Here is a 23119-nt window from a genome sequence, read left to right on the forward strand (position 1 = left end):
ACTTCCTGGTTCCTGGTTGCAAGGCTTCCCTTAAAGTGACTGCGCTCCAGAAGCCCTAACTTCTCTCAGCAGAGCTTTGACTCTTGAATTTATAACCCCTCCTCTGCTGTCTCCAGTCTTCTCCCCCCCCAACTTATTCAAAAAAAGAAAGAGCCTCCTGCTGCACTTGCCGTCCCTCCCCATTCTGAGCTTCCCCAATCATGTGTAGAACACTTTCTGTTTCAATGGAGGAGGGGAAAAATAGGAAAAGACCCAAGTTCAAATAGATCTGAATTCAGCAGGATCCAAACTGGACAAAAAAACAAAGTATGTGCAGAATCATCCCTGGATTAGCTAGGATCTCTTTTATTCCTTTAAAAACTCTGTCACACTGAATTAGGTTATTCTGCTGCTTATGTATGTGTTGCAGGATTTAAATATCCTTTTCTAAAATCTATTTGTCCAAGTGCCTGGTTTCTGTTCGCTCTCACCATTCTGAAGAACTCATGAAGTGGCTGCTTGGGCTGAGTTCCCTTCCCCTGGTTTGGAGTAAAACCTTAAACAGTAGCAGCCATTGGATCAGGACCAGAGAACTAGATACAGATTCACAGTGTATAACTCAGAGTAAAAGAAACTGTTTGTTGTTCTATCTAGCCAGAAATGAGTATGTAGACAGAGGCAGGGCAGGGCACCCTGATAAGTATAGTAGCTGAGTAAGAGATTATAGTTCAAGATGAGTGGATAAAGGCAACACCATTAGGGGTTGGCCAAAGCCCAAGTGGAAAAGCCCACGTTGCCAGCACCCTGGCTGATGCTATGTGGCAGGAATTCAGGAATGGATGCTGCAAGTAACCAGACTCAAGTTGCACATCTCTCTTTGGGTGGAGAAGGACGACTGGAAGAGCACAGGAGGCAGCAGAGAGGCACTCTGAGGGACAAGTGTGGGGTCCTGTGTAGCCCCTCCCATTTTTGTCCTTTATCATACCTATCTTTGCATGAAACGTTCTCTTCATATCTCCAATTTTCTTGAAAAGATCTCTGGTCCTCCCCATTCTATTGTTTTCTTCTATTTGTTTGCACGGTTCATTTAAGAAGGCATTCTTATCTCTTCTAGCTTTTCTCTGGAATTCTGCATTCAATTGGGTGTATCTTTCTCTTTCTCCCTTGCCTTTCACTTCCCTTCTCTCCTCAGCTATTTGTAAAGCTTCCTCAGACAGCCATTTTGATTTCTTGCATTTCTTTTCCTTTGGGATGGTTTTAGTTGCTACCTCTTGTACAATGTTGCGAACCTCCGTCCATAGTTCTTCAGGCACTCTGTCCATCAGATCTAATTCCTTAAATCTATTTGTCACCTCTACTGTATATTCGTTGGGGATATGATTTAGTTCATACCTGAGTAGCCTAGTGCTTTTCCCTACTTTCTTCAATTTAAGCCTAAATGGACTCTGGGGAATGGTAGAACACAGGAAGGCCTGGAGGATCATTGTCCATGGGGTCGTGATGGGTCGGACTCGACTTCGCACCTAACAACAACAACAACAACTTTTCCTACCTCCCCTTCTATCACACACACACTCTTCACCCCGGGTCTTTCCCTCTCCTCTTTCTTAAGTCTGGGTGGGTATTTCTTTTGGCTATCCTGGGGCCCTTTCTCTTGGGTTGCTGTGCCCTCCTTCTTGCTCACCTTTTTACCGCCCTTGTTCCCACCGCTTCTTTTCCCTCCAGCCCAGCCCAACCTGGCTATTCTTTGTTTGCTGCTTCTGTATCTGCCAGGAGAACATCTCAGGCTCCCTCGGGATCATCTCCTTGCTTCCCACCTAGACAACAAGATTGGCTGCAGAGAGGTGGAGTTGCCAGCAGCCTCAACAGTTGGTGGTTGTGCAGGGAAGCAGACAGAGATGACAGAGAAAAGCTGGAGCAAAGGTCTGTCAGAGTGTGACAAGAGGAAATACCTTATTTTTCAGGATGGAATAGGTCTGTTGCTGTACTTTGCCAACTTTGAGGCAGCATGCCAAGATTTTGGAGTTATGATGAAAGATTTCCTGGTAGCGTTGAGACTCAATGTAAGAGGTCAGTTGGCGGATCTCTTAAAAGTCCTGCCATAGCAGAGGACTTTAAGAACTTGGTCAGAGGCAGTTTGGTCTTACACAGGTGATTTGGAAGATGCAGAAAAAACTCTTACATGGCCTTGGTCAGAAGGCTTGATAAATTGGCTGAACCCTGGTTAGAGACTGCCAAAGTCACAGACCTTGTTAGCATAATAACTATTAATAAAGGAACAACTTTATGCATTGCTTCTTGAAGATTTTTGGCACTGGTTTGAGCCCGTGGAGCTCCTAGTGTGAAGGAAATGGCTGGTTTTGCAGAACAGATCAGCATCTCAGTAAAGGGTGAGTCATATTTTTTTAAAAATAGGGGGAAGCTACTGGACAGATTTGGCACTCAGAGGAGGAGCCCAACTCATGTACAGAAGATGGCAGTTTGCAAACAATACCTTGGCTGAAAGAAAGCGACTTTTGAGTAATCCTTCCAATAAGCCTTTTGTGAGAGCCACAGAAAGACCTGTTTGTTTCAATTATTCTCTAGTGGGTCACCCCAAGATGTGACTGTCCTGGACTGATTCTGCATGAAGAATTTGCCCCTAGACAGCCTTTCACTGCTCACAGGTTATAGTGCTGCTTCCACATGACATTGGCAGCAACCCGGAACTCTCCAGTGGGTGGCACGAATTTTTGTCAGATTTGCTTTGTGATGATGGAAATGGCAAAATCACGATTTGCCACTTCTTGTCACGGTTCCAATCGGGGCGCAAATAGTGGCAAGCCTGTCAGGAGGGAGAAACATGCAACAGCCTCGGTAGCATTTTGCTCATCTTCTCACCCACCCTCCCCTCTCCATTTCCCGCTTGATTTAAAAAAAAAAAAACATTATGTGTGTTTAGCTACGAGCCCGCAAATCAACATGAACTCATTTGAAATAAAAAATTTTCTTCTGTGTGCACAGTAATATTGGGATTGGGCAGCTAAAAACACATTCCTGTTTGTGCTTTCTGGCGGAGGGGTATGAACAGGGAAAGAAGGGGGGCATGTGATCCAGCAGCCCATTCGTATCCTGTGTTTTAAAATGTTATTGTGAACACACAACTATCGGGGTCCAATTGCCATGGCCAGCCTATCACAACTCTACCCGAATGAGACCATTATACAAAGTATCCAGAAAACAGATGTAAGGAAATATTTTATTGTTGCATGATCTCAAAGCAACATGGAAGTGCACATTTTAAAAATAAATATTTTACTGTTGTGGCATTTCCCCATAGCACCAGGAGAGGTATTTAAAAAAAATAATTTCAGGACTCCGGGGGAAGGAAGGAAGGAAGTTTGAATCCCCAAAAAACTGCTGTGAAGGGATTGACGGCTTGTGTTGATTGATAACTCAATGAACGGGAGGAGAAGTTCAGATGCTTCCTGCATCTCTACTGTCTTGTCAGGAGGCAAAAAGCCACAATGAGGCAGTGGCATAATGCGGGAGGTGTTTCCCATCAGGAAGTATGGAAAGGTGTGGTTTCCTGTCGTGTGTTTGCAAGCAGGAGGCAGCACGCGTTTTATGCCTCTGTGCAGAATTGGGCCTGGTATTAACAAAATTAAGGTAGCAGAGCCTGCAACCTGGGTTGCTCCAAGAACTGGGACATGAGTGTGAGCAGTTCTTCTGAGGCTGAGATTTTGCCAGTGTAGGTCATGAAGGAGAAGGGAAAGGGAAAAGCTGAATGGCCCTGTGCTGCGAGAGCAATCTGAGGAGGAAGGGACTGTCTTCACTGGCAGAACTACTCAGCTGGCCCCTGCATGTCTAATCATCACCTCTGAGATTAGAAAATGTATTAGAGACACTGGACAAGATTGGGTTGTTGCATATGTGGATGAGCTGCAGTGGTGCAATATATATATATATATATATATTGTATATTGACATGTAGGTTTATGTACATTGATGTGGTCTGAGCTGGGTATGGACTGAACCATAAAGCAAAATTTGTCATGAATAGTCAGCAGAACTGGTGGAGAGCTGTTTTCCCAATAGATTGGTGATTTGGGTGCTCTTGTACAGTTCCTTTTGGCAGGACACTTAAAGGGGCTGGCATGAGGAGTCAAATATAACCAAACCTGAGGAGAAAAGTCTCACTGCTGGCCTAGCTTCAGACTGTCTTGTGCAGCTATATTTAAAGAAGTCAAAGAAGAGCATAATTCCAAAAAATCCTCCCCCAAAAATGAGATTGTTTAGAGAAATTACTAGAATGTATCCATCTATGTGAACTAAATTGTCTGCTACACAGCCAAAAGTCTGATATATTTGGAAAATGGAATGCTCTCTTGTCTAAAATGAGAAGTTAAATTTGAGGTTGTGTAATTGATGTTTTATAATAGTTTTGTAATCTGTATTTCAGTTTATTATATAGTTTTATTTCTATACTTTTGGGGGAAATTTTGGGGAAATTGTTATTCAAATGTAGGCATGTTCTTCACTTAAAAGCATACAGTGTAATTTTTTTCTGTAGATATCCCTGGTTATAATGACTAAATAAATAGAAGTGGAACAATAAGACAGAATTAATCTTCTTTTTTTACATAAAATCAAAGGTGGCTCTTGCTTTACTTAAAGGAATTATTGCATCAGTATTTTATGGTGGAGAAATTCAATAATCCACTGGTTATGCTTGTTTTCTGCTCACAGATGGCCATCATCTGAGCCAAAGTGAGATATATTGTTTAGCTGCATCCAAACAGCTTAGCCTTGTTTGATTACAAAAAGACAAAGCAGGCAGGATATATACTGCTGGTTGCGGCTGACAACCCCACTCCCTCCCATGTCAGCTGCCATGGACATAATTTTTGTGAACAGAAACACAGAATCTGGAAATGAGACTTACTACTTAGGTGTGTATTTGTGTGAGTAATATTTGTTTGTGACTGTTGAAGTGTCTGTATCAGTTAACAAATATGTTCTCACACTGCCTCATGGGAATTAATTCTCTCCCCCCCCCCACCATGCACAAAAGCTTCTTTGAAGCAATTTCTTTGCCACTAAATAGTTTCATCTCATGCCTTGTTGCAATGCAGTATTTATGACATGTCTTACTGACATTGAAAAATTAAGTGAAAGCAGACCATTCATGTTGTAATTGCAGTCAGCAACTAATTCGGTAAAGTCAGATTAAAACCAGTTTCCCTAATCCTATTAAAGGGAATTCATGGTAGCCTAGTGTAAAGAGTCATGTTTGCTTCCTGCACTATTTCCTGACTCAAATTTTCTTATCACCTCCTGCCCTCCCTTTTCCTCTCCCCTCCATGCTGTATTTTTATTTTGATAATGACCACATTACAATGCAATTCTGAAGTAGCACAAGAACCACACACACCGCCTCCATCATCTCCCCATCTGTCATTATTGAATGTTCAACAGGGCACTTTGGAGGGAAGGCAGTGAGCTTGTCCATCCCTCTGCATTATGGGTTGCTGCTGAGTGACCCCAGCAGCAGCCTCCACCTGCTTTTTTAAAAAAACACTCTTGCATGTTATAATGTGGGAGTGTTGTAACATAATAACAGTTAAAAATAACATTCAGTATATCGGGGAAGGAGTGGAGGCAATTGAGGGCACAGAATGATTGAATGAAATGGCACACTTGAAAAAAAAGTGCAAGAAGGTGCTATTTTTTCAAGCTGCCTTGAAGGTTAGAAGTTTTGGGGGTGGAGAGCATGACACACAGCAGATGGGAGCGAATGGACACCTCATCCACATGAGGAGAAGGAAGGTAAGGGACGGAGAAGGGTGAGGAGAACAACATGCAAGAACAAGTGGGGGATAAAATGGGGGGCTGAGAAAACACAAATGTAGAATGTCAGGCACAAATTCAGTGTCTGCATTCAGAATTCAATGAAGGGAATGCACCAGCAAATAACAACTGTAAAAATGGTCTCAGAGTGTGCTCTGAAGCAAAGAAGAGCAGCCGTTAAGGCTCTGAAGCAAAGAAGAGCAGCTCATCTATTGATGTGTGATATGCAGTCTGCCTGTAGGGCCTAGCTACAAGAGGCTTGCAATGACCAATTATGTATGGCAGTACCCGCACTGGGTTGCTGCCAATTCCTAATAGTGGGGCATCATGCCCCGCCATGTCCCAAATATGTACTGGGGAAGAAATCTTCTGGTGCACATGGTCCATTTTGGAGTTGTGCATCAGCACACACAACTCTGGGGTGGGAAAGGTCTGCCATATCTCACAGCAGTGGTAGCCGCATGGGGGGTGGGGTTCACAGCAGTCCCACTACAGCATGTGGGATAGTGGCATTTAGATATGCAGCACCATGGAGCTGAATGGGGTTTCCCTGCGGGGACACTGTAGGTATGGGGGAGGAGCTGGGCACCAAAGGCTTGATTCTTCCATTACACACAGGCCTGCCCTGGCTGGGTCTCTGCTGGCCACTATAGGAAGACAGGGAATGCAAAAGAATCTGTGTTCCCTTGCTTTGGCAATCCAAGGCTCTGATTCGTGCCAGGGCCCAGAGGGGGCCAAGGATGGCAGCAACATCATGCATATGCAGAGATGAGCCCCACTGCCCTGTCACTGCCAGCCCCTTTCTGCCCCATGCATAATCGATCAATGTGCTGCTTTTATAACTACTCCTTAAGCTTTCATACTCTGGTTCATAAAGGAGACTGAAGCAGATTGATATGACCATTTTCACATGGAGAGGTAGAACACATGTGGCCTCCTGCTTGCAAACATGGGATGATAAACCTTACATTTGCAGCCCTCCTCATGGGTGACCCCTCCCACATTTTCCCTATGCCCCATCACAGCTTTCTGCATCCTGACAGGGCTGCAAAATGAACTTCTCCCCCCCTACTCCTTGGGTTGTCAATCACAGCAAGCCACCAATCATAGCACAGCTGTTCTCTCGTGGACTTTCTCCCCCTTCCAAGCTCTGAAATTAATTTGAGAAAAGAGGCACTTCTACATTTAATCATAGAATCATAGAATCATAGAATCACAGAGTTGGAAGGGACCTCCTGGGTCACCTAGTCCAACCCCCCACAAAATACAGGACGCTCACAAACCTATTACTCATTCATTGTAACCTGCCACCCCCTTGAATCTTCATAGAATCGGCCTCTCCGTCAGATGGCTATCCAGCCTCTGTTTAAAAATTTCCAAAGATGGAGATCCCACCACTTCCCGAGGAAGCCTGTTCCACTGAGAAACCGTTCTATCAGGAACTTCTTCTGGATGTTTAGACGGAATTTCTTTGAAATTCAGTTTTTGCGATTTCCCTCATTCTGAGGCAAATCTGGGGGAAATGCAAGCCAGCCCTAGACAGCCTTGGGATGCAGGCGGCATCATGTGGAGTGGGCTCTAAAACCTGCCAGCAACCAGAGGATGTCTGGGGGCAGATTCCTCATGAAGAAACGCTCGAGATATTTCTGTAAATAATCTTGTCAGTAAAGTTTTATTCTGTTTTTCAAACCTTAATCCTCTGAGTCTGGATCTGTGCCTCATCCACAAAGGTAACTAATAACTGGATACTTTCAAAATGCGCTGTTACGCCACAGTTCTAATTTTCTGGAAGGACCTAGGGCTGAGCCAAATTCAAGTATGAACATTATCATACTACTTCATGGGAGTTGTACTTATTCTTTCTGTTTCAACCATATATTTCCCTAGGCATATTCTTGCATCATACTGAGAAGGTCTTTTCACTAGCTATCTTGATGAGCGGCATATTTTCACTTTAAATACAATAGAACCCAGCAGTAATGAAGAGTTATAGTAATACTCCAGGGCAAAATTTACCACAAGCTTCAACACAGAAGTTACCAGTTTAACTTAATTACCCAGGAAGAGCCAAGTACTAAGCAGCTAGACAAAGTGAAGGAGGCTTCACTTCCATGTACAAGAGAAATTTGATCAGGATAAGAAGTTCAGCTGGTGACTGTATTTACATCAACATTCTCAGTGCCTCCTCAGTGCTTATTGAATCCCCTCTCCCTTACCCTCAAATTGCTGTAGAAATATTTAGAGAAAGTTCCTTCAGTAAGTCAATTCCACAGTGAAATTTGGAATACTTTAAAAAGCCCTGAAAGCATGATTGCCTTTGTCTGAAGTGTGAAGGATTGATGTGTGTAAATCTTGAGATTTGTCCCTCTAGGCCTCTGCATCCCTTAATAAAGTTGTAGCTGAGAAGAGGACTGTTTATTCCCTTATTAAAATGTAGTAAAACATGAATAAATATTGCACAATATTGTCATTCTAGTATCAGAAAACCTTCTGTCTGAATACAACAATCCTGAATACAACATTCCCAAAGGACTTGTTGAAGGATCTGTAGACCATGAACCTACCAATCTGTATATAATGCTAATGAAAGAATTCTATGGATTTCCTACTTATTTGTCTGCAGTTTAATGCACTTTGGATTGGAAACTCATCTAAAATGCAAGGGAAAGGAAGCACTAAAGTGTATATGTCAAGAATGTTAACAGCCAAATCCACTATTATAACGTAAATCCTCTCATACTATTAATTGCCAGTTTTAACCAGGAAGGTTAAAATAAAATAATGTATTTTTTTAATTTATTCACTCCTATGACAATGCTTCCAAGAATACAAACATCTATAGGGAAGAATTGTTAACCTCTTTTAAGGCATCCATGGCAAATGCCTCACTAAGACCCATTATGCACAGCAGTGGCTGCACCAGGCTGTCACGGGTTTCTTGTGGCAGAGCATGCTGCTCCATCATTTCCCATGTACATATGGGGGATAATTTCCCTTGGCACTCACAGTCAGCCCCAATTGTGTGTGTCATGCACAACTCTAGGGTGGAAAGGTTCCGTCATGCTTTGCCATGGGGTGGGGTGTGGATCGGAGTTACTTGTCTGACAATGCAATCCCACCTTTGTGCTTTAAAAATTCCCCCTTAGGTTCTGTAACACCATGAAGCTTAATGGGGCATTTTTGTCCCTGCTGGGACATCGTAGGTGTGTGTGTGTGTGGGGGGGGGGGGAACTGGGCCTCTATGTACAGCCTGGTCCAGCATGGTTGCCAATGGTGGCTGTGGCAAAAAAGGGAATGCGAAAAAATCAATGTTCCCTTGCCATGGTCCATTAGAGGCCATAAAGCGGGCCTGCCCTGCTGGGATGGCCCTGCTCACAGACCTGCCACCTCATAAGGGGGCCCCATACCTGGAGAGTCTGATACGCAGACCGAACTCCCCCCAAACAGGCTCCATCCCATGTCTAACTGCCAGGTGTGACAAAATACAATTCAAAGATAATTGCCAGTGGCCAACAGATGAGTTGTTGGGAAGCTGTCAAGACAGCAGTTCTGGAGGATGAGGTAAGGCTCCCTGCATGTGGCGCCTTAGCACCCTAGTGGGACACACCAAAACCATGACCATCCTGCATGACACTGGTCTCCTCTTCCCCCACATGTCTTCCTCACTGCCTAGCTCCTCCATTTCTTAAAGGTGGCTAAAGGTTAGTCTTTTCCGTTATTTATGATATGGTGTGTGTAGTGTACCCAGGAGATGTGAGGATTGTCTGGTAACCAGGCAAGGGACATTTGGAGGTGGTTTGCCATTATCTGCCTCTGTGTCATGACTCATATTGTTCCTTGGAGGAACTCCATCCAATCCTTGGAGGTCTCCCATATGAATACTAGTCAGGGTTGGCCCTGCTTAGCTTTCAAGATCCAACAAGGCAAAGCTTGCTTAGGCTATCTAGATTAGGGCACTGTTCCTTCAAATACAAATGCCACTCAGAGGTTACTTTTCACTGTTAAAAATGAAACCCACAGAAATTCAAACCAGACTTATTAATCTCTTAGTGAATAAAAAGTCTGTATGAAAGAGATTACATATAAACACAGATGGTCAGAGGGGCAAGTTAAAGTCTGAGTTCATGAACAAAACCCTGGAAATTCTCTGCAATGGTAGCTTTATAATTTATTTTTAAAATGTAACCTTATCTGTCTTAAAGACTTAAGGTTATAAAAAAATTAAAGGATGAATAGATATAATTTTAATTGGAATAGAATTGAAATCATTATTGTTGGAATGTATGTGGAATTGATGTTAGCTGCCATGAGCTAGCCAGCTGAGAGCAGTGGCCTAGAAATCTAAATCCAGGTAGGTAGGTAGGTAGGTAGGTAGGTAGGTAGGTAGGTAGGTAGGTGCGTGGATAGATAGATAGATAGATAGATAGATAGATAGATAGATAGATAGATAGATAGATAGATAGATAGATAGATAGATAGATAGATAGATAGATAGATAGATAGATGCAGCAAGCAAAAGTTGGGTGAGACAAAAGGCATGAGCTGTGCATTTGCATTAACCTGATCCTTTGCAACAGTACAGGATCAGGAAAAAAAATCAAATGCTAAGTGAATGTTTCACTCCACAGCAATACCCGTTAAAGTTTGTTTGTGGGGAAAAATCCATTTAAAGGAACATATTTTGCTACCAGGTGAAATTTATTGCAGCTTTTACACAGGGCCAAATGTTCTTCCAGGCCCTGAGCTATATTTGCCAAACATACCTCCAGGGCTGAATATTTTTATAGAAGGAAACAGCAGTGCAAGGAAACAAAGGTTAATATTAAAAAACAATATGTTCCGTAATATCTCCCAACCATTTACTGCTCTGAGATTCATGGTGATATACCATTCTGTTTAATAGTTTCTTTAGTCTGCCTCTTGGGAAAGCAACCCTTGAGGTTAAGCTAGAGATAAGATTGAAAGATTTACTGTGATCTTCCATTAAAAGAATTTCAGTTGCCTGAGGTCTGTAAATAGTGTGATAACGTTATTTCTACTTACTCTCACTGCTGAATATAAGCAAGTTTAATAGGGTAAGTATATAAACTGAGCCTATAACTGAAGACTTATTTTAGGGTTTGTTTGTTTTAGAATAATATATCAGTGGTCCCCAACTTTTTTATCACCGGGGACCACTCAACGCTTGACAATTTTACTGAGGTCCGGTGGGGGGGGGGGGTAGTTTACTCCTCTACTCTCAACCACTGCCCTAACGCTCTCTGATCGCTATGGTAATGTTTAAACATCCCTTCAAAATAAGATACAGACACGCCACAGCAATGAACATAAGGAACATTTTATTTTCATGGAAATTTTAACTCATGACAATGACAAATCAATGGGAACCCTGAGCTTGTTTCTCTGCAACGAGATAGTCCCATCTGGGAGTGATGGGAGACAATGACACCCTAAGTGTGTTGTAAAGGGCCAGGGGGGATGAAGTAAAGGGCCCTTATATAACTGTTTGGAAGACTAAATACTGATTTGTGTTTGCTAAAGACTAGTATTGACACTCAAACTAATGCCACTGATTTATGTGGACATCAATATATTGCCACATATGATTAAGAGCACATAAAACAATGACATTAGGGGGAAAGATTGGGAAATCATTTATTTAGAAAAACTTATGTCTGCTGTCAAGGGAATCTACCTAAGACCTTACAAAATAAAATATAACAAAAACATAAAACATTTAAATGTTGTTTGTTAATGCCAAGAATTAAAAACCTAGCCAAAGCATAAAAATATAAATTATTCAACAATTAAAAATGGATTTCATTTTTAAAGTCTCAGATTCATGTAAAAGTATACTATAAAAATTGGGTCAGCATTTTGGCCTAGCACATAACAAAAGCCAGGTGAGCTTCAGCAGGTAAAATATTTTATAGGTGAGGTAAAGGTAAAGGTATCCCCTGTGCAAGCACCGAGTCATGTCTGACCCTTGGGGTGACACCCTCTAGCGTTTTCATGGCAGACTCAATACGGGGTGGTTTGCCAGTGCCTTCCCCAGTCATTACCGTTTACCCCCCAGCAAGCTGGGTACTCATTTTACCGACCTCGGAAGGATGGAAGGCTGAGTCAACCTTGAGCCGGCTGCTGGGATTGAACTCCCAGCCTCATGGGCAAAGCTTTCAGACAGCTGCCTTACCACTCTGCGCCACAAGAGGCTCATAGGTGAGGTACCAATACTTAAAAAGTTCTGTTTCTGGTTGCTATCTGCCTCCCCAATGGCAGCGACATGGAAAGCAAGAGGTTAGGTGGTGCTGACTTGCAGGAGGGCATTTTGGGGCTGGAATAAGACATGACCCACCAATGTTGGGTATAAACCACAGCTTTATTACCTCCCCACAGGAGGTTTAGCACAGCATGGGAGGGGGAGTGTGACCTAACAGTCCTTGGATAGCACCACAGCCCACGAAGTCCAGAGGCACCCTAGAGATTTGCACTGTTCCCCACTGGGAGAGCAGGATCCCCTTGCCTACTGGAATCCACCGCTAATGGAAGTGACCAGTTTGGGGGAGCCAAACCTCAGTTGGTTGTCCCCCAAGCTGCCTGACATTGAGCCCCTGGCCACCCTGCTGGGTCAGCTGCACTCATTTATATGCCTCCTCATATGGAGGCCCCAAACCCCAGGAAATCCGATCGCACACTGGACTCCCTGTCAACAGGCTCCATCCTATTCTAACACACAGTTGTGATGAATCATTAATCATGGGGGTGGGTGGGAAGCTGCTCTCGGTGGTGTCCTGGGTAAGAGGCCAGGATCCACATGTGTGGCACCTTTAAAGGCACAGTGGGTCCTGCCCTGCTAGCTGATGCAAGGCAGCGTATGCCACAGATGAGCCAGTGAGCATTCCACTTCCAACTGCCCTGCGCTGCATCAATAGTCAGCCAAGGAGCATCTCAGCCGTGTTTTATGCTTATTAATTCCAAATAAAGGTCAAAGTTAAAAATACAATATGGAGACAAATGCAGGAACACTTTGTTTTTCTCGATCTTTATTTGATATACCATGGTCCTCTGAACCCAAATATGATCATTTTGGAAAAAGCATCCTTTTTGAATAAGACTTGTTGATAAGGAAATAGATGGTTCCTGTATTTTTGCCATAGGTGTGACTGTCACATTTTTGTTCTAACTAAAACATGTTAGGAATAGGGATGGGAGTGTCCTGCATAGTGCAGGGGGTTGGACTAGTTGACCCATGAGGTCCCTTCCAACTCTATTATTCTATGACTAGAAATTAAGCCTGCTGTAAGAAAAATACAGCGGGCGCTAGCGGGCAGTGGGTGGGTGCGAGAGGCCCCCGCCTGGGAGGGAGGGAAGGAAGGAGAGAAGGCAGGCAGTCAGGCAGGCATAGAGAAAGGCAGAGAGAGAGAGAGGGAGAGAAAGTGAAAGAGGGGGGAGGGGGGAAGGGACTGCGGTGCGGGTGTGGGGTGGAGGGAGCTCCAGGCCTTCCCGGGCACACGGGCAGTGCGGTCACTGGCTTTAAGAGCAGGTGGCAACGCTGGCCGGGCACCTGCAAAGGGCTCCCCCCCCAAGCCCCAGACCTTCGCAGGCTCCCAGGCAACATGGTCTCCATCTCTATGAGCCAGCGGCCACCCTGGCTGGGCACCTGTGAAGGGCTCCCCCCCTCCCCGAGTCCAGGCCTTCGCAGGCACCCAGGAAGCACGGTTGCCGGCTCTAAGAGCCGGCAGCCTCGCCAGCCGGGCACCTACAAAAGGCTCCCCACCCGCCCGAGCCCCAGGCTCCACCCCCACCCCCTCTCAGCTCTGTTTACTACTTCATGAAGTTTGCTGAATTCTTTCCGCAATCTTTTTTCTCCATTCATTTGATTTATTCACTTACATTAGTTACAGTGGGTCTTTTTTTTTACAGGAACTCAAAGCAGATTACACACAGTGAGTCAGCACAAAATAGCACAATCAATGATAAGATTGCAGGAAGGATGCCAGTTCTTACCACTGAAAGGGTGGGGATAGTTCCTCCTGGATGATATGATGTGTAAGGAGCCCTGTGCATACCAAGTTAATGAATTGCAGAACCCCAAACCATTGATTAATTAACACTTTCAGATCCCCCCCCCAGATTTCAGAAAACCTTATTGATATAAAATTCAAAGTGCATAGACAACAAAAGGTAAAACATCCAGAGGCATATGAATAACAATGAAAGTGCCTTATAATACAACCAGTCCACATTAGAGAAAAGTTTGTCCTTGAATTAATCAGCAACATTTTTGTAATGTCCAAAGTCACTGAAGGCTCCTTCTCATTCAGCATTTTCTTCACCAGATGTTTCTCTTTGGCACACAAATATTTCAATTTCTCCATATAGTCCCTGAGATAATGATGGTATATCAGAAATTTAGGGTAACTGAGTAATAGATGCAGAAGTGTATCTGGGGCACTGCATCCATGCAGACACATTGCTTTGCAGGGGGATATTAACTGCCTAATGAGGACACTGACAACCATAATTTGGCATAAAATATTTGGCCACGGCCTTTATTCAACATTGAGCGTGGCAAGCATGGGAAGAGAATCATGCCATCTTGTGGTTACCCTACCACAAGGAAGCCCACCACAGCCTGCCCCTCAACGGGTTGCCTTGGCTATCCAGCTCCAAAACCCGGATATAATGGCAGGCTGAAACAGGGGGGAGGCACCATGGAGTGACCCCTCTGGGCGCCAGCCTCTGTTGGGTTCTGTTATTAAATTACTGATAACTTCAGTTGTACAAGCCAGTGCAGAAGCATTTCCCACCCCCTTATGCTTGAATATTTGTGGAATCTTTGAGAAATAGAAGGTAGTATTGAAAATGAAAGATCATCAGTAATCTTAAAAGTGAGCTATGTATTTCATGTATGTAAGTATAAACATTTAAATAAGGTTATTGCAACTCTCAAGCCATGTAGGAGTTGTCTTCCAGTTATTGTCTCCTACAGAGTGAAAACCTTCTATGCTCTTGGGTTGGTGGATTAGGAATTGCTGTAACCAATTTTTCTGTTGCTTGTTCTCATCAGTATGTATCGGTTACCTACCCTGTTAATTAATTTGGTTACATTGGGTTTCCTTACATTTTTCTGCAATGTCCTTGGATTTTCTGGATGGCTGTTTATGAATCATGCGTATAACACAAGACAGAGACTTGTATATAGAAGACATTTTTCAATAAATGAAGAAATGAATAGGTTGCTTATTTATCAACAACTGACACTAGGTATAAAATAATAGCAACAGGTCAAATAGTTAATTAGAGAATGATACAGACTTTGGAGAATACTATTGATAGATTGCAGTGGCTTTGGAGAAAATATGGCAGAGTTCTGTACTGGAATAATAAATGAGATACAAAAACACAAATTGAAAATCACAGTGTGTATATAGCTTTATAAGTTAAATTACACTCACTCCTCAAATAAGATAACAACAATAAATGTAAATTAAATTAAATGCTATATATTAAAATATCAAAGATTTTAAATATTGAACATTAAAAGCAATAAATATAAAATGTCTTACCACCTCACTCTGGTTATTATTAATAATTATGAATTGAAATTATTATTAATTTAAAACATCTATTAGCCTACTTTCTCCATTGCATAAGTCAAGCTGGCTCCAATATGAATAAAACAACAATAAAAGTACAATAAAAATCTGTCAGATGCATAAATAAAGGAGTAAATAAAATGAATACATATTTAAATAAGTAAAAGAAATGCATTCAATTAGCAATAATTTTGCCTTGGATTAACCTCATTGACTATGATACTGCCACTGAGCAAAGCTGTATGCAGCTTTTGTTGACTTGAAATCGGCTTTTGACTTTGTGTCAAGGAAATTATTATGGGAGAAACTAGATAAGACTAACAAGGATAGACGTCTTCTATTTTTGATTCGTGCTATGTATGATAATACCACCATCAGAATTAAGTGCAATATCCAAGGTCATCTTACAAACTCTGTTAAAGCACTTAGGGAAGTCAAGCAGGGCTGCGTCCAATCACTCCTATTGTTTAACATCTTTATAAATGATATATGGTTGAACATTTTCGGAATAGTGAATTACATCCTCCCAGATTAGCTAACAAACATATCTCGTTACTGCTGTACGCAGATGATGCTGTCCTGTTATCAAGAACACCAAATTAAATGAGGAGGGCCTTGGTTTTGCTGGCTACTTATTGCTGAATGAACCAGCTAGAGGTCAACCATTGAAAAACAAAAATGATGGTTTTCTCTAACAATCCTAAAACAAACAAACAAATAAACAAACAAGTAAGAGCTTGGTGAATTCGGAGCAACTTAGGTAAAGATAGTCTGTATTGCTAGAGATAATGAGTGTGAATTTAAAAATGTAACCTCAATGATTCTTACAGTTGGAATGTTTTAAATTTTACACTATTTTAAATTACCAATTAATACTTTTATGTACATTGTAATTTGATTACTGGTCTAGTACCATAATAATGACTATATTACATTAATAAAACAATTTGAGACAATCCAGCATGATTGCTGGTATATATAGAAGACTTCAATAAAGTAAAAAAAAAAATCTACTTTTCCCAGTGCCTCCACTTAATAATTTGAGGCCATTACCTTATTTATCTAATCTAATTATCCCAAATAATAGGAGATCATTTACGCTTCAATGATATATGGAAATGCAGTTGGGTGTTACTACCCCAATAAAATGTCTGAAGGCTTGTTCTCAGTTATCTGCAGTTTATTGGAGAAGAGGAAGGACACCAGGGATTTGAGTTGTCACAGTGATTTCTCAGAATGAGAATTCAAATTTAAGATTTTTGGAGTTACAAACCCCCTCCCATGAATAACCCATTCTTTTTCAAGTTTAAATACTTACCAGCAATTAAGTGTATACTCATGTTTTGCTTTGATCCTACTGATTTCCCAGGCAATGGCATTTCTCCCTTCTAACTGTATCATTGCAAGACATGAGATCAGTGTTTTTTTTCCCAGCCAATTATTCAACATTGAGCGTGGTGAGCTCTCCCTCACTGGCAGTCTTCAAGCAAAGGTTGGATACACACTTTTCTTGGATGCTTTAGGATGCTTAGGGCTAATCCTGCGTTGAGCAGGGGGTTGGACTAGATGGCCTGTATGGCCCCTTCCAACTCTATGATTCTATGATTCTATGATTCTATGATTCTATGATTCTATGATTCTATGATTCTATGATTCTAATTACCTTTTACAAGTTAATCTGATAACCATAAAATATCACTTTTTCTTTCCAATCAAGCTCTGACAAGGTGGCGGAATTGTAGCAATTAGCTATTATGCTTCAGGAACTTAAGACATGAATGATTCCATCTCGTTTAATTACATATTTTAAAATGTTTTGAATATGGCAATAAAGGTGTTTGTATGTTTGACAAGTCAAAGAGAGCTGTAGTTCTCCAAACCTCCTACAATAAACTGCAGAGAACTTTTTTCTTTACAAGTACAAAGGTTGTGGGCACTTTGTTAAGTCCCTGTAGAACAAGAACTCTTGATCCAATTTGCTTGAAACTTGGTAGACAGGCAACTAGTGAGCTGTGATGCAATACTGGTGTTATTTGGTTAAAAATCTGCCACTCCATCCCTCCTTCCTCACCTTGTGAAAGTAAACAGACCAGAACTAAGAAGGATGGCATGTTCAAGGTCTTCAGTGGAATGGTAAAAAAATATGATTGTCAGTCACTCACTGTAAGAGATTAGAGGGATGATTATTTTCTGTGCAAATGTGGTGCCATTAGCTTTATAAACAGCTGCCCTTTGGGGCCTATCTAGAACTTGTTTGGAATACAGGAACCTGGACCTTTGATATCTATGTTTGACCCTCATCTGGACTACAGACCACTTTGATTCATTTTGATTATTAACATTAGCTTGGTTCCCCATCCTTGGGGGGGGGGTAGTTATAAAGGGAACACACTTCTGTTCTTTAAGGTTGAGGGAAGAGCAAGTTCCTTTGATGCTATTAATTTACTATTCTTCAACTGTTGCTCATTTCTTGCTTCTTTTTTTTCTTTTTCTTTTTTTGCCATTTCGTTAAAAAAAAAAAAACCTTGCCATTTCCCCCAACAGGAAAAAATGAAGAAAAGGATGAGTGGTAGGCACATCCAGAGATCTGTTAAATTAGATCCCTTAATTCAATTTCATGGTGCTTAGGGGTGGGGTGGGGGGCTTCTGGAATCCCGGCTCTGCTGATCAATTCCTGATGGACACTGTGTGACACAGATTGGATTATGTGCAATCTCCCAAATGATGCAGAACTTTCCAAAACATCTGTCTCCTAGGGCACAGTTATGTCATCATAAAAGCAACAACCAGAAGTCTTTAAGTCTATTATTTTATTTATTTATTTATAATTTAATTTCTATCCCGCCCCTCCCAACAAAGTCGAATCAAGGTGGCTTACAACAAGATAAAACAGAATAAAATATAACAATCCAATCCAGTAAAATGACTTTCAAATTAAAAACCCCAGTAATCACAAGAAGTTAATGATCCCACAGATGGCGGATAAAACACCCTTCCCCATCCCAGTCAAACATTTCACATTTACAGCTGATCCACTATGCCTCTCCTGGAACAGAATGGGCTGTCCAAACTGCAGAAAAGTCAGTTTAGTTGGAATATGCAAGATATATATGCAATTGTCAATATCCAAAATATTTCAAAAATTCATTGTATTCATTATACGATACCTGAAGATTGTTCAAAGGTAATGTAGACCAGTGGTCCCCATCCCACGGGCCGTGGCCCGGTGCCGGGCCGCTAGGGCCTTGGCGCTGGGCCGCGGCTCCTTCTTCCCTCCCCCCCCGAAGCGAGAAGCTCGCCAGGCTGCGAGCAAATCGGCCACCAAAGCGGCCGATTAGCTCGCGGCCCGGCCAGCTTCTTGTTTCGGGAAGGGGGGGGGAAGAGAAGCTTGCCGAGCCGCAAGCTAATCGGCCGCTTTGGCGGCCGATTTGCTGGCGGCCCGAAGGGGCCGGGAGGGGGAGCCGTGGCCACTGGCATGGCGGCGGCGCAAATGCGCATGCGCAGACTGCCACGCACGCGCGTTTGCGCCCCTGCCGGGTGCAAATGCGCATGCGCAAAAGTCTGCGCACACGCGTTCGCGCTGGAGCAGCCGCGCATGCGCGGCCCCCCGGGCCGCCCTCTCCCCCCACTCCGGAGCAGCAGTCCGCGGCAGCCAAAAGGTTGCGGGCCACTGATGTAGACGTCCAAACAATTCTTTTTGCCCTGGCTTTTAATCAGTGGTAGATTTTTAACCATTATTTTTATATTAGCCTGAGAACTGCTTTGAGACCCATTTTACACTAATTAATATTTTATTCTTTTATACTGCAGCTGTATCTTTAGTGTTGAGTTTATGGCCTTTTATGTTTTCACTTTGTTTTATTCTGTAAGTCATTGGAGAAGCAGCATAGAAATTTCCTAAATAAATAAATGAATGAATGAATGAATAAATAAATAAATGATATTAACAGGAAGGTACCAGAGAGAGAGAGAGAGAGAGAGAGAGAGAGAGAGAGAGAGAGAGAGAGAGAGAGAGAGAGAGAGAGAGAGAGAGAGAGAGAGAGAGAGCAGATTCCATCAGTTACTTTTTGCATTAGTGCTCTCAATTCCTGCATCTTTGATATGTTTCAAATAGTCAAGGTATTTATTCCTTTTTATCTATCTTTAGTAGATTCTTTTCCATTCTGATATTTCTTCCGCTTTTATCCTGGCTACCCTGATATCCCATTTCCTGAGATGAAGTCTGACTGCCAATTAGCTCTAAATCTGTTGGAATGTACAGTTGGAGATGTACAAGGAGATGTACAAGGAGAAGCTATTATGATCAAATTCAGGAGTTTCCCAGGTCATGGGCTAGGGGTATCAAACAAGAAGCCTACTATCAGAGTTTGGAGTTTTGCAGCATTTTTATAACTAGTGTAAGTACTGGGGGGATTTGGAAAAAAGGCAGTAAACTTGCACCTCTACTTTTAAGAGATATCTGTCTCAGATAATACTAGGTTGGTCTTTATTTTAATAGCTGGGCAAATCAGACATTCATTGTAACTGAAAATGCTATTTGGAAATTAACTAACATTGGAATGGAGATGTAATACTCTTAGGGGATCTGTCAACAGTTCATTTCAGGGTAAGTTCATCCCAAGTTTCTTTTTAAAACATTTATGCTGATCTCCCCATGCATATGTATAACCATGTTTTTAATTCAACAACCACAGCTGCTGGTACAGCCATAACAAGCACCAGCCAACACAGGTACAATTTAGAAGCTGTTTCTGGCCGAGTATATGTAAATTACTTCCCTGCATAATGTCTAGAAATCACATTTCTCGTATGTGCTGTACTCCAGTTTTTGACAGCTGTCACCTGTGCATATCTTCCTTCTTCAAATGTAATGATATGCCTATTACTTTAACTTTTCTACCCACACAACCCCATCTCTCGACTCTTACAAATACCCTTTGGACCTTTTCTTTTTGTATATAGTAATGGGAAATATTTAATAGCTGTTAGTGCAACTAGGCGTTAGTGGTTCTGTCAAAGCAGGGTGGGTATCCAGTGGGCATCAGAGAATTCTTCTAGCTGAAAAAAAAAAGAATGATGGCTTGTGTAGCATAAATGCCCCCTCCCCCCGCAAAAAAAAAAACCCTTTGGGAACAGAAGATTTTCAGTATGTAGGGATGGCAATTATATAACATTTTGCAAGAAAAATATCTAAACATAAAGACAAGATATGAAACACAAGGATGCTTTTTTTTTGGGGGGGGGGTGGCCTAGTCTAATCAACAACAATTTCATTAAAATAAGCAGTCACCATTAAACAACTGTTGTACATTTTTATTCCTATCAACTTGATCGATCCGAATGCTGACTGCATGGACAGAATCTTGGCCAGAATAGAAGTTCTGTGGGAAATCATGCTTAGATTATAGCATAGCTAGACTTTACAATCTGGTCATATTCATATTCCAAAGAAGTAACTATGACATTTCTACAGCAGCCCTATCTAGCACCAGCAGCCACCAAAATATATGATAGTAGAATGTAAACATACCTTATGATCAGAGCTATCCACATTCTCCTATATGAACAAATAATCCATCCTTTTAGAAATATCACATTCTGAACTGTAGATCTGTAGGACAATGTATCGTGAATCAGATTTTGGTAGGTTACATAGGCATGATCCCATTTAAAAATTAAATAATAAGACAATGTCTTATTATGTATGATTGTCCACTCTTCCAGTAGAATACAGTATGCAAGTGTGAAAGTGTCATGTGTGGTTTTAAAAATTAATACAATTGTAGTTGCACACAATATAGAGAACACAACATATTGCTGTTGTTTTTCAGACTCTTCCTTCATAATCATTTTGAAACTGTCCCAAGATGTTTTAGAGATGTTTTCCTAATATCTATGATTGGACCTTTAATGAATATAATGGGGATAATGGACAGATACAATAAAGAATGTGATGGTGTAAAGGAAGCTGACTTCAATAACGAGAAAAGGAAGAGAGCGGAGGAGAAAGAGTGGATAGGAGGGAGGAGGAGGACAGAAAATGCTTAGGAGCAAATGGCAGATGGTTGCTTTGAACTTGTTTTTCATCACATCCATAATCCCTAACCCATATTGACACATATACCTAGTATTTAATTTTAAAGTTACTTTAAATCTTTGGTTGTAGCCCCCCACCCCCAACATACACACACACGTGGGAAGGGAGGTATTAAAATGTAATAAATAAATGTATATCTCTATGTAACGGGATCCAGTCAGTTTTTTCATTCTATATAACAGAATCACAGAATCATAGAGTTGGAAGGGGCCATACAGGCCATCTAGACCAACCCCCTGCTCAACCCAGGATCAGCCCTAAGCATCCTAAAGCATCCAAGAAAAGTGTGTATCCAACCTTTGCTTGAAGACTGCCAGTGAAGGGGAGCTCACCACCTCCTTAGGCAGCCTATTCCACTGCTGAACTACTCTGACTGTGAAATTTTTTTTCCTGATATCTAGCCTATATCGTTGTACTTGTAGTTTAAACCCATTACTGCGTGTCCTCTCCTCTGCAGCCAACAGAAACAGCATCCTGCCCTCCTCCAAGTGACAACCTTTCAAATACTTAAAGAGGGCTATCATGTCCCCTCTCAACCTCCTTATCTCCAGGCTGAACATTCCCAAGTCCCTCAACCTATCTTCATAGGGCTTGGTCCCTTGGCCCCAGATCATCTTCGTCACTCTCCTCTGTACCCTTTCAATTTTATCTACGCCCTTCTTGAAGTGAGGCCTCCAGAACTGCACACAGTACTCCAGGTGTGGTCTGACCAGTGCCGTATACAATGGGACTATGACATCTTGTGATTTTGATGTGATGCCCCTGTTGATACAGCCCAAAATGACATTTGCCTTTTTACCGCTGCATCACACTGCCTGCTCATGTTTAGTTTACAATCCACAAGTACCCCAAGGTCTCGTTCACACACAGTGTTACCTAGAAGTATATCCCCCATCCAGTAGGCATGCTTTTCATTTTTCCAACCCAGATGCAGAACTGTACACTTATCTCTATTAAATTGCATCTTGTTCTCATTTGCCCGTTTTCCCATTGTGTTCAGATCTTGTTGAACTCTGTCTCTATCTTCTGGAGTATTTGCCAGTCCTCCCAATTTGGTATCATATGCAAACTTGATGAGTAGTCCTGCCACCCCCTCATCTAGATTTAATAAATATGTTAAAAAGTACCGGGCCAAGCACCAAGCCCTGAGGTACCCCGCTACTCACCTCCCTCCAGTCTGATGAAACACCATTGACAACAACTCTTTGAGTGCGGTTCTCTAACCAATTCCCTATCCACCTATCCGAAAATCCAGATTGCAGTCCTTCAATTTATCCATCAGAACATCATGGGGAACCTTATCAAAAGCTTTACTAAAATCCCAGTAAACAACATCAACCAAATTTCCACAATCCAGCAAACCTGTTACTTGGTCAAAAAAGGAAACCAGGCTGGTCTGACAGGACCTATTGGAGACAAATACATGCTGACTTCTTTGGATCACCAAATTGTCCTCCAGATGTTTGCACATTGCTCCCTTTAATATCTGCTCCATTATCTTCCCTACAACAGAGGTCAGACTCACTGGTCTGTAGTTTCCCGGGTCATCTTTCCTCCCTTTTTTGAAGATCGGAATAACATTTTCTCTCTTCCAGTCCTCCGGGACTTCTCCAGT

At 42.1% G+C, this 23119-nt stretch overlaps 1 protein-coding gene and 1 pseudogene across 3 annotated transcripts in view; one reads left to right on the forward strand and one right to left on the reverse strand.

Moving 5' to 3' along the window:
• FSTL4 (follistatin like 4) overlaps window positions 1-23119 on the forward strand; it is a 695481-nt gene that overhangs the window by 88463 nt on the left and 583899 nt on the right. The gene's annotated exons all lie outside the window — the stretch shown is intronic.
• LOC143834590 (U4 spliceosomal RNA) lies at window positions 15571-15647 on the reverse strand (annotated as a pseudogene).

Source organism: Paroedura picta, chromosome 3, assembly GCF_049243985.1.
Source record: "Paroedura picta isolate Pp20150507F chromosome 3, Ppicta_v3.0, whole genome shotgun sequence".
NCBI classification, from domain to species: domain Eukaryota; kingdom Metazoa; phylum Chordata; class Lepidosauria; order Squamata; family Gekkonidae; genus Paroedura; species Paroedura picta.